Consider the following 10736-nt stretch of genomic DNA (forward strand, 5'->3'; position numbering starts at 1 on the left):
TTTTTAGCTATCTACATTTTTTTCTGAAGGGCTTAAAGCCTTTTTATATCGCGCTCTGACTTGCTGAAAAATGTGTATTGTACCCGTAAGTTGTACATCCACTGAGTCAAGCTCGTTTCCAGCGTCCTCTGTCTGTCTCTCTCCATCTCTCTCCCATTCTCTCTTGCTCCAGGAAATAGAAAGAAGAGAAACCCTAGGAACGATATTCGAGATTGATATTGAGTGATTCCACTACAATACAGGAAAAAAGTAAAGCAATATTTTTTTCCAGGACTTGTAAATCTATTCCTCTGGTGACTGCGCAATAAAAACTAGCTTTCTTATTCCATATTATGCCACGCTGTCGTGAAACTGGAGTTATATGGTCTAAAAATATTTGCAGTAAAAAGCTACAAACCGTCTGACTATGTAGGACCTCAAACACCTTTGACACAAACATACGTTGTATATCGACTTGGAAAAGGCCTTTGAAATATTTACACCAAGCCTAATATGCACTCTAATGAGTACTGATTGTTGAACTCTGGTCTTTCACTAAAATCATCGTGTATTTAGAAATAACATTTCAGAGGATACTGTTATTTTCCATAAATACAGTATTTATGCTGTTGATACAAAACCAAGAGAAAAAGTAGGAAAACAAATTAAATCCCAGATTGCCTTCGCTTTGGTGTCCTTTCTCAAGCGGCGGATATTTAATTTTGAATAGTTTATGCTGATGCTTGTAACACGACAAGAAATGAAGCCCCTGGCCGGCTTTCGTCCAAGAGCAGATACCCTCAAATAATGCCTGCAGCTTGCAGACAAAGGGGTCGTTGGTTATAAACATTTCATATAAAGCAACAGATTCGATTCCAACCAAAAACATACGTAAAACCTGGACAAAGAAAGAAAAGCACTGAAAGAAAAAACAAACAAACAAAGCAAGGCAAACCCTCGCGATGTGTTGCGGTGTTTTATGGCTAACTAAAGGTGAATAAATTCAGTGAAAGTTCTCCTAGCATACAAAGCAAAACGTAGTCTAATTATTAGAAGGTCTGGTATTAATAGGTCAGTGTTTTCGTAAAAAAAAAAAGAAAAAATCTGCTGGAGCCAATTTAATAAAACTTTTACACTTGTGGCTTACTGTATGTATTTAGACGCGCATGCATCCGAAATAATCTTTCTTCAACATTTTTTTGATTTGTATATCCCTTGAATTTTTTTTTTTGTTATAATACAGTGAATTATATGGGTAATCGTAACAGTTTTCCAGTAACACCTTCATAGACATTTAAGTTATGAAATTAATTCATCTTTGTAACACCGAAGCTCCCACGCAAAATTTAGCGTAACACTTCCCCCTTCTTCTTGCTCTTTTAAGCCCGGGCTTTGAGGCTCTATATATTCATGTCGGTTTTGTATTTTGAATTGCGCCACTAAAGAACCATCTAAATTCAGGGTTACTATTCGTGTATAACGTGTCATGAATATATAAAACTGTTCTATTGAGGCCTTAAACTGCGGTTTAAAAGTAAAAACTAAAATCCAAGCTTTCGCCGATCAACGGCATCATTAGGAATGAGAAAATATTCAAAGAGAGTGTAGGGTGAAGGGTGAAATGTGTAAAAAATGTGACGTATGTGTGAGAGCTATAGAAATAAACTGCTAGTGGAATACAAGGTTATAACGATGGATTGTCTAAAAACAAGGGACCTATAAAAGCGTATGAGAGTGGTCTCTAAAATAAAATATTAAAATAGAAGGTGTGCGAATTCATTAAATTCCTCTCCTCTCGGGAATTGAGTGTGGGCTTGTATTTTCTAATGTAAAATGCTTCGTAAAGGCGTAGTTTAGCGGATAGGATAGGATAGGATAGGATAGGATAACTTTTTTTATACACGGTTTTTCCATCAGCTACTTAGATTATCATTATCAACTAACTAACTATCTATCTAACCAGGATTATAAAAGTTAAAAAATAACCAAAGCTAAACAATAAATGCTGCTTTTCTTGGAGGCCGTGTTTAAAAATCTTACTTATAACTGTGGCGTCTCAATTTAGTCTTAAAATCTTTTAAGGAAGTTGCTTGCCGTAATTCTATTGGCAAACTGTTCCACAACTGAGCTCCACTGTATGAGAAACTTTTCTTTAAATAATCAGTGCGCGGTTGTGGAAGAGTTAGCGTGTTTTCAGTATTCCTTAAATGATAATTCAAATTATCGCGAAAAACAAAGCTTGATCTTAAATATTCTGGTGTCATCCCATTTAACGTTTTATACATCATAATTGATTTTTTATCCAATCTTTGATGACAGAGTTTTCGCCACCCTAGTGCCCGGAACAAATCATCCAAGTTACCATCATATCCAGCGGACATCAAAATGCGGGCTGCGCGATTTTGAAGCTTATCAGAAAGGCCTTTGTTACAATTTCCCCACACCTCATTACAATAATCAAAGTGAGGTTGAACAAGGCTATGATAAACATTGATTAAAATATTAAATGGCATTAGATGTCTTATGCGCTTAATTCGGCACCAACGGGCGGAAGCAATCTTTTTAGAGATATTTTCAATATGACATTCCCAATTTAAAGTTTGGTCGATGTAGACCCCAGGAGATTTGGCTGATGCTACCTGTTCCACAGCCATGTCATTTATAGTTAGAGAGGGTCTCTCAGAAATATTCGATAACTTCTGCCTAGATGCAATTATCATAAACTCCGTTTTTGTTAGATTTAAAGTAAGCTTGTTGGCTGATAACCAAGTGCAGACTTTGCTTAGATCATAATTAAGACAATTATTTAAATGGAGAAATTAAGTGGTTCAGACTATTTATTGCCAAGAAGTCATTGAAAAAAAAAAATAGCACACACCTGCGTGACAAGCCAGAAGAACGCGAACTCGTGGTTGAGATGCTGCTAAATGATGGCGAAATGCGAACTCGTGGTTGCAAGACCTTGACACACTGCTAGAAAGAACTCGAAACGCTGCTAGAGGGCGACGAAACGCAAACTCTTGCTTGCAAGACCGTCAAACGCTGCTCGAAGACCTCGTGGTTGCACAGCTACCCGACAGCACCTTGCGCGCTTGCTGAAATATTACCCGAGACCACCGTGCGCGACTAGTTTGATCAAATCGAGATTTTTTTTGCCTACCAACAAATTTACTTACAGTACTTACTTTCTTACATTTTGAAATTCGTTATATGTATACACGCGGGGAATCCTAAGGTGCCTCCTCGGGTTTTGGCCCTGCGGGAGCAATTAAGACTTGTACATATATTTAAGTAGAAAGTCTTTGTGCGATGTGTATTTAACACTTCAAAGCTAGACTGTACGAGGTAATAAGAGATTGTCAACATGGATTCATTAGAGGGAAATCATGCGCCTCCAACCTTTTGGAAGTTTTGGACCACGTGGGCTCCCTACTAAACGACGGAAAACACCGAGGTAGACATGATCTGCATGGATATGTCTAAGGCCTTCGACAAGGTGAACCATGGCTGCCTGCTGCAAAAGTTGTACGAGTTCGAATTTAGAGACAGCCTCTTGCAGTGGTTTAGCTCTTACCTGATGGCTCGCTACCAACGTGTAACAGTGATGGGTGAAACCTGTGATCCTCTGCCTGTAAGCTCCCGAGTACCTCAGGGCTCCATTTTAGGCCCGATGTTCAGTTTCTCATCTATGTAAATAACTTGCCCGATTCGGTCCTGACGAACCATGTTTGCAGATGACACAAAGACAAATAAACAAATCAAGTCTCAGGAAGATGCTGCGTACCTACAAGTTGACTTGCTTGCTGGCTAGTTGACAGAGATCACACTCACAACTGGCTAGGATTTTCATTTCTTAAAAGTCTTGCTCGCTGGCAGTGCAGAGCGGGTATTTTTTCCCCAGGAACGTTAAATAGTAGCCAAGATTGACGTAGGGACACTCAGCTAGTGTTTAGTGCAACACACGATTAATTTTCTCTAAAAGGGTCGTTGGGTACTATACTCCTGATTGTTGAACTAACAAATCTTGTACAACAATGTAAGATCGTTTAGCTGGGGCTTTTAATTGTTTTGCGTGTTAAGCAAATAACATTATGTACGTAATGCATTCCCGCAATGCGGCATGGCGTCCCAAATCCTCGTAGCTTAGTATCACGCGAGTACCGCTGTTAATACAGGTACCCGGCTATTCACTTCTGCATTCACGAGTTGGCTCACAGGAGCCTTTGATACCCTTCGACTGAAATTAAATTAACTTTACCCAAGAAACATATTTGAATAACAGCGGCGAAAATTGGGTTTTTCAATACCTGTTGCCGAAGGCCATGGCAAATTGGCCGCCAAAACCTGGAAACAAAGTTGAGCGCCGGCGCGAGTTGCAAAATCTCCCAAGATCCTCGAGATTGCACGTAACCTTGCCAGAAAAAGATACTGAACTTTCACCCCCACTTTTCAACTTAGTCCCAGGTTCTCTCCGCGTACCCGCTGACCAAAAACCCAGAGGACTCTGGGTGCGAGATTGCATTTAAATTGCCCACCTCGTTCCCAGTATCACTCCAGGGAAGGGAAGACGACAGAAGCTGGGGACGAGGTTGGTAGATTATTTTCTCTGCTAGCCATCTGCCATTCCCAGCCCAGACGTCCAACCTCTCCTTCGCTAAAAATCACATAACGGCTAGGAACGAGTCTCCCTGCTTATCAAGAGTCCTGCTACATTCCCGGCGCGGTGAGTAGTTTTTCAAACCCGTTTCCATTCAATCGGTGATAATTTCAAGTCAAACTTGTTCAAAGGTATTGTAATGGCATTCACTTCTTCGGAGATAAAATTGGCAGCAAAACTTGAAGCTTTCGCTTTCATCTTCCGTCATAGAAGCGAAATCTTAAGTTTTTGTTGTCAAATTTTATCTCCGAAGAAGGGAATTCCATAAAACTGAAAATATCCAATAAAGATTCTCTGCTGACGACCTTTGGGTATAAGATAGTTTTAAGGGGCTCGAGAAACGGATTTCTGGGTACTGTACAGACCACCACTGGGAAATTACAAGGTCACAGTAATGAGTATCTGCATTACACTGAATACGAATAACTGAAGGTGGCCCTCGCATCAGCGATAAGAAACATAAGCATTATTTTACCGACCTTTGAATTTATTTTAGCGTTTGTGGCAGCGTAGAACTGGGAATTACTGAAAAATTCAAAATGACGGCGCTTGAGGAACAGATGGATCGGAGAGCTTTAGAGATTTAAGACAAGAAGAGGTGGAAATCAAACACACACGACAACATATCGGACGGTAAGATAATAATTTTATTCGAAAGTCGTTAAAACGCTGATTTTCTGGAAACTAACCCCATGTTTTCTATTGGTCCATGCGGATAGTGGGATATACCACGGGGAAGAGCCTAAGGAAAAGGTATGCGGCGGAGGGGACTGCTGGATGTGCTTTGTCCCCTGGGGGTTTAAAGGAATGATGAAAAGCCGACCGGCAGGGTAAATAGTGGAAGGTTTTCCCTCCCCCTCCCCTCGAACACCTTTGTCTCCTCATCCATTTTCTTCTGTGATCGGATCTACTCATCCCCGGAGACCCAGGGACGGCGCGGAGATTCTACGGGCGAATTGGCACGAGCGCAGTTTACAAGTCTTGAATTTCGCTATCGCCCCGCCCGGGCTATCTGCCCCTGGGTCTACGGGGATGTATTGGGCCTTCGACGGATATTTTGTAAAGACCTGGCAGCTGGTTATAATGTTATGAGTTAGATCAGACTGAACGAGTTAAAGTGGAATGGAAAGGCACTAATGAGCACTAACTCAAGGTATTAAAAATTACCCAAATGAATGAATTGTCCCTAATAGATGGTCATTTTATTGTTTCTTTAATCGGTTGTATCTATTTCACGTCATTATTGGAAGTACACAATTAAACATACAACAGTTCAATACACGAACAAATAATTTATGGAATGTCTCAAGCTTAACTAGAAACTCGAAAACAAGCAAGCATCAAAACGGATCAATACCCAGACCAAAATTAACTTGGTGTTTTCATGAACAACAACAAACAGTTTAGTAACATAAACAAAGCAGTCAGTCTAAAGCATAAACCCAAGCCTTGCAATTCCATTAAACAAACACTGGAAGCCCACTCCAAGGAATCGACTTCAATGGGAAAGTTACATCTATATTTACAAACCTAAATATTCATGTTGACCTCCATGCAATCTGAGAAGAAAGTGTCATTCTGACAGAGCATCTCAACTAAAATTAACATCACGAGACTATTTAAACACTTGCAAACATTTTGAGGGAAAAGCAATTTAGAAAAACAAAATTCTTGAACGTTTCAAATGAATAACCATCAGACGAGTACCAATTCAAACATCAACAGCTTACTGTTAGGAGAAGAACAATTCTCTTGCTTCATGCTGTAGTGGCAAGTATTTCTTTCTGAAAAACAACATTGCTTATATTTCTCCAAACAACAATAAAGCCCTGAGATCACTGATACCATTCTCGAATCACTCAATGACACTTACAGGCGTATTTATATGAACCGATTTATCGGACCGATTAGTAAATTCAATAAACCTTTATCACTCGGCGGCCAAATCGAGTCTCAGGAGAATAAAAAGCTTTGTTTTTGCACGGTAAGCCTCGCACTGAATTCGCATCTGACCGAGGCTCTGGTGTGCAAAAACAAAGCTCTTTATTCCCCCGAGACTCAACATGGCTGCCGAGTGATATGGGCCAACAGGTTTCCATGTTGCTGTGAACCTCATTATGATAGCGAGGCTAAGGACAAAGCTTTTCATATTTGAAAATCAGTTTTGCTTGCATACGAATAAAAGCTAATTTTCATTTGAAACAAACTTTGCACTTATCCTCGCTTTCTTTATGAGGTTCAAAGCAACTCAGAAATGTCCTATTTACGTGCTACAATTTGTCAACCGATTGTCGTCCGCTCTTTCATTTTCTTTGCCAAATCGGCCCAATATATTGGTAAGTGTAAATCAACCTTAACTCAAACAGATCCTCAAAGCGGCGCTAGATAGTGAGAAGAGCAGAGTTTTTTCGCCCTCTTTCAATCTCTTTCTGACAGGAAACAAACTTGCTCGTTGCTTTATAACTGCACATCACAATAAATAATAAAAATACCATGAACGTCCAACAATTTTATCGCAAACATAATATAAGTTAATCATGACAGTGCACAATTAACGAAGATCACTGATTCACAATTTAAAGCTTACGGTTGGTGAGTGCTAGGTCATTCCGATGGCTTAGTGATATTCTGCATTCACGAAAAAAATGACGATAAAAAAGGCATTTAAAATTCTTCAACAAATCACAAAACGTTTATACACCAATGGTAATTAATTAACAGTATCAAACGCAAGCGAATAAAATGCACAATGATTAGTCTTAATTAAAAAGATCTCAGCAATAATAAAATATTTGTATCCACAATGAAAATAAATGCTAACAATATTATTAACATAACTTCGATTAAACACGTGAAATGCACGGAATGTCAAATAAATGAAAGGCAACACAGTAAGTCTAAAGCAACAACAAGTTGCGTACATCACAAGTTTTGATAAAGCAAAATACTTCAAAAACTACAGAACCATTACATCGCTTCTGAGCTTACTTTGGTCATAGCACGATTCTTCAATTCTGAAAAGCAACATTGTTATTCATCGAAAACAACAATGACTGCGATTTAACCCAAACGCAACTTAGATATAACAAAATAAATATTGATGCAACGAAGAATTATATAAGGAGAAAACGTGAAAATGCAAGAACTGGTGCGAAAATGATCCAACAACATACAATGATTCATGTACATCAACTTCCTACCAAGGTTTTGCTTCACTCTGAAATGCAACATTATAATTTATGCAATAACGTATTGAAATGCATAGCATCAGAATTAACGGTTCAAAAAATACAAGATGAACATAAAGAAACTACATAACATTCCATTTCAAATTATCCTAACATATTGTGAAACGTGTTAACTACCAAACGAAACAGATAGAAATATGAACGCCCTTATAAAAAAAGAAATCTGAAAAGCAACATTATCTCTTCAAAGAAACAATGAATGCAATTTAACAAAACAAAGCAGAAAACAGTATTCAACAACAACAACAACAACAACAAAATGTTCAAAACTTCAGTTTCCTCAAACAACAAGACCCCAAAAAAGCACAAAATGTGTTTAAAAAAAAAAACCACAGTTTAAGGCAATCGAAATCATAACTATTTAAATCACCCGAAGTCCTGGTAACCTTCTTGCCAATGACTCGTTTGATTTCTGAAATACAACAACGTTACTCATCCAAAAGTAACAAAATTTCTTGCACCAACAAAATTTCTTGTGCACCAACAACATTTTACGAAGTACAAAATTAATCAGAGAACTAAAACAAACTAAGGGTACATTTCCTGAATAAATGATACATGTTTTAAATTTTACATACACAAATTAATAATTCATGGTAGGATCAAGTTCAAGACAATTTCATGTAATGTCAACGTTTTGAAAACAATTATGACTCGATGAAGGCTTACTGTGCAAGGCTTCGCTGTTCCAGTCCGGCTAAGTATCCAGACCTAACATTACATCGGCAATAACAATAATAATAACAACAGAAGCAGCACACATCATTTACAAAATAGCAAGAAATAATTCTTCACCAATGAGCATGCAATACATTTAACCAAAAAACATCATTCAATTCATCATTCAAAACGAGTTCACAGTGTTTAAAAAGATCAAGAAAATATACAATATGAGAAACAAGCAAAAAACAATTTCTATGTTGTTTAAAATGGATATCTACTTTACGCCATGCATGTGAGAGTGTTAGTCGTCCTTTCTACTCCTGTAAAAGAGCAAGGCAAGTAATACAAACGAGCAAAACAGGTTTAAAATGAATCAAAATGCATTTATAAATGATCGTTTAAGTGAAATATAGGCTCTAAAAGTATTAAACCATTTCGATTATTGTTTAAGTGCTTATTCCATTTTTAATTTAGCCCTTCCCCTCATAAATTCTAAGTGCTTCTCACTTTCGAATCTGTGGATAAAATCACACAAAACTATTCAACTAAAAACTACAAAGCAGCGCTTTCCTTATAATCAGTGGATGAAATCTTGAATTGTGACCATTCAAAGGTAAACTATTGAGCCGTTCTTCACGTTGTATTGTTTATTATGCTGGGCAAATGGTTGTAACTTTGGAGTCTGTGAATGAAATCATTCAATGAAAGGCACTGATTGTGTGCCTGAATGTTTTGCAGTACAAGGTGGTTCTCCCTTCTGAGTCTGTATATGAAGTCCTAAAGTATGACTCTTTCAACGACAGCTACTGAGTAACACTTTCTTGTGGTGCTATTTAGCACGTTGTACAGGTAGGGCCTGTGGATCAAATACGTAAAATTACTATTGAAAATAAAAAAAATCTATTGAGCATTTCTTTATGTCGTGGTAATTACACAGTTTAGGTAACTCAACCCCTGTATGACCATTCCATAAATGGCTTCATCCTCCAGCGAGACCCCGTCTGCAATGGAAGTCATTTATAGCAACAAACAACACACACAAAGGAAAGGTTTTCTTTAATATACGTCATGTAATACCCATGAAGGTTACTCCTTGTCTGGTCCCGTCATGTTACAAAAACATCAACATAAACTGAGTACAAATACAGCGCTCCAGCTTACAGATAAACTAAAAATTAAAATATACAAGATATCATGCAAGAGCTATAGCAAAATGATCATGTGAAATCCGTGGTAAAAAAAAGAGGTGTTCTTCAGCGTCCCTGACTGCTGTCATCTTCCTAAAAGACAATTGATGATAGCAATATCCTTTTAGCAACAACAACAACAACAACAATATTTTATTATTTGCGAATAAATCCTTAATCCCCTGGCTCCGCAGATAGCAGTGCTAATCGAGGCGGGCCAGGATAATAAGTAAAAGAAGAGGAAAGTACACACAGTAAAAATAAGTAAATAGGTAGGTAAATACGGAAACAGATTAAGTCTACAGAAACAACTATGTAATTAATTGAATGAATAAGGCAAAGTGAATTAGGTAGGATAAGCGAGACAAGGGTGATAGCAAAGTAATTCTGTTACTAAAATCACTCTTACAATGGTGCTCCAGGCTTGCAGACAACATTAAGCTCGATGAATGGGTATGCACGGTCAAGTACACGGTCAAACCTCTCAAAAAGGACACTTCCAAAAGGAAGACACCTTATATTACCCAACAACACGCTTGATCCCAATTTATGTGTAAACACTGATTTACAATTACCAGAAGCATATGCACAGTAAACAGCATCTGGCAAATGACACCAGTCACAGACAGGTGATGACGGTTTAAAGGCACCACGGCCTTGTAATTAATAGCTTATTGTATGTGTAACCACCTTATTTTATTTTATTGAGCTTTGTCATGCAAAAAAGAAAATAATCCTAAACAAAGACAAACGAAATATCAAATTACAGAATGATACAAAGCAGACAATGGCTAGGGAAACACTATAGCTAAGGCAAATAACAATGGTCCCTCGTGACTTGTGCTTACACTTGCACTGTATTAACAGTATACTGGTTACGTAGGAGTTCACTGTACATTAAGGACAATGCCTTTAAATACGGAGGAATTTTTGTGTGGTTTATGACTATGTGGGAAAACCATATCTTACCAAGGGCTTCTGAAATCTAAAATGAAACTTGGG

At 38.0% G+C, this 10736-nt stretch overlaps 1 protein-coding gene across 3 annotated transcripts in view; it reads right to left on the reverse strand.

The window, feature by feature from the left end:
- Positions 1-9586: 9586 nt before the first annotated feature.
- The window catches only part of LOC146469666 (far upstream element-binding protein 3-like), a 24940-nt gene continuing 23790 nt past the window's right edge, over positions 9587-10736 (reverse strand). For all 3 annotated transcript variants that reach the window (XM_085122979.1, XM_085122978.1, XM_085122977.1), the window contains exon 22: positions 9587-9827. The gene's annotated coding sequence lies outside the window, so the exon portion shown is untranslated. The remainder of the gene's footprint in view (positions 9828-10736) is intronic.

This window comes from Pavona decussata, unplaced genomic scaffold (assembly GCF_977016875.1).
Source record: "Pavona decussata unplaced genomic scaffold, jaPavDecu1.1 SCAFFOLD_120, whole genome shotgun sequence".
Classification (NCBI taxonomy): domain Eukaryota; kingdom Metazoa; phylum Cnidaria; class Anthozoa; order Scleractinia; family Agariciidae; genus Pavona; species Pavona decussata.